At 35.7% G+C, this 1,879-nt stretch overlaps 1 non-coding gene across 1 annotated transcript; it reads left to right on the top strand.

Annotated features, from left to right (window-relative positions):
- Positions 1–818: 818 nt before the first annotated feature.
- Positions 819–925, top strand: LOC120578798 (small nucleolar RNA R71). Its single transcript, XR_005644609.1, has one exon. It is a non-coding gene; the product is annotated as a small nucleolar RNA R71 (small nucleolar RNA).
- The last annotated feature ends 954 nt before the right edge of the window (positions 926–1,879 follow it).

Here is a 1,879-nt window from a genome sequence, read left to right as displayed (position 1 = left end):
TGACTTTCTCACCTTGTTGCTTTTCACTCTCTATCTCACCCTCAATTGTCTTAGTTTTCATAATGGGGTCCTCTAACTGCTTACCGTCCCTAAGTTGAATAGCATTTATAAGGCCTTTGGGGTTGGCTTCGGTTTGACTTTGAAAGACATTGGGGGTTTGAGAGGAAGTAGCTACTTTTTGGGCTACTTGAGAGATTTGAGTTTCTAGCATTCTAGTGTGAGTAGCAATGGAGTCCACTTTAGATGTAAGCTTGACAAGAGAGTCATTCAAAAATCCAGTTTGATTTTTAAGTTCTTGAAATTGCTTGGATTGCTCCAAAGCATTTTTTTCTAGCAAAATTTCCAAGCTGGAATTCTGAGGGACTCTTTCGTTGTTTACATAAACGGGTGGTGTTGTTTGTTGTCCAAAGGTAGAAAATTTTTGCTTGGGACTTTTAGCAACACTACCTAGCTGGCATTCAACACCAGTATGGTCAAGTATTCCACAAAATTCACAAGGTGGTGAAACAAGAGCAGGTGTGACGACACTTACAGTTAATTTATCAAATTTTTAAAGAAGTGTGTCCACCTTAGCAGATAGATGATCAAGGGTAGAAACCTGGCACATACCTGCCTCTTTTTTAGAGGGTGGAGGAGTACCTTCAGTGATCACTCTCTCACTTGTCCACTGATAGTGGTTGTGTGTCATGTTCTCGATCAAATCATAGGCTCCTGTGTAAGTCTTATTCATCAAAGCTCCACCTGCAGCTGCATCAACATTCATTTTTGTGGAAAACAAAAGACCATTATAAAAAGTGTGGATAATAAGCCAATTCGCAAAACCATGATAGGGGCAAAGCCTAAGCATTTCTTTGAAACGCTCCCACGCATTGTAAAGAGATTCACCATCTTTTTGAGTGAATTGTGTGATTTGACTCCTTAATTGAGCAGGTTTACTATGGGGAAAGAATTGGGAAAGGAATGCCTTCCTCATTTGGTCCCATGAAATTATAGAACCAATTTTCAATGAATGAAACCAAGCACTAGCTTTATCCCTCAAAGAGAAAGGAAAGAGGTGCAGCCTTACGGCCTCTTCGTTTGCCTTCAAAGTTCCACTGAGTCTTAAAAAAATTGAAACATGAAGATTCGGATCCTCAGTGGGTGATCCGAAAAATTGATTTTGTTGCACTAGGTAAATAAGTGCAGGGTTTATTTCAAAATTATTACCCTCAACCGTTGGGTACACAATAGCATCGTACGGCTCATTTGAAGATTCTTTTAAGGGGGGTAGAGTTGTAACGCCCTATTTGAATTATTTGATTTATTTGATTGTTTTAATAAGTTTAGGATATATTTATATGATTGTGTGATTTATTAAGTGAATTATTTTATTATTTAATGGAATAGGATTTGAAAATAAAATAAGATTAAGTTGTGGAGGCTGTTATGGAAATTAGATGAGTGATATTTTGTTAGGTTATATGTTAATATTTATTAGTGAACTATATATGTTATTTGTTGTAGAAATATATATAAATTGTTGTAGAAATATTTGTTATTTGTTATAGAAATATTATATATATATATATATATATATTAGAATACAATATTGAGTTTAGGGGTTGTTATGAGATTTTAGAGAGTTTGGGGGGAGAAAGAGAAATAAGATAAGATAGATGGAGATATATAAATAGGAGAGGCCTAGGTGTAGAAAACATTACGCACGTACAACCAGTTCTTGGAGAAAAAGGGAGAAAACCTAGAGAAGAAGAGGAACGAGAAGAGAACCTTGCAATCGATTTCTTAAGGTAAGGGTGGGACTAACATTCAATAATCTTGAGTCTATGATTCTGAAAATTGTAATTAACATGTTGTAGGTTTAGTTTTTGAGAATTTGAGA

This window comes from Medicago truncatula, chromosome 2 (genome assembly GCF_003473485.1).
Source record: "Medicago truncatula cultivar Jemalong A17 chromosome 2, MtrunA17r5.0-ANR, whole genome shotgun sequence".
Taxonomy (NCBI): domain Eukaryota; kingdom Viridiplantae; phylum Streptophyta; class Magnoliopsida; order Fabales; family Fabaceae; genus Medicago; species Medicago truncatula.
This window is presented reverse-complemented; position numbering and strand designations above follow the sequence as displayed.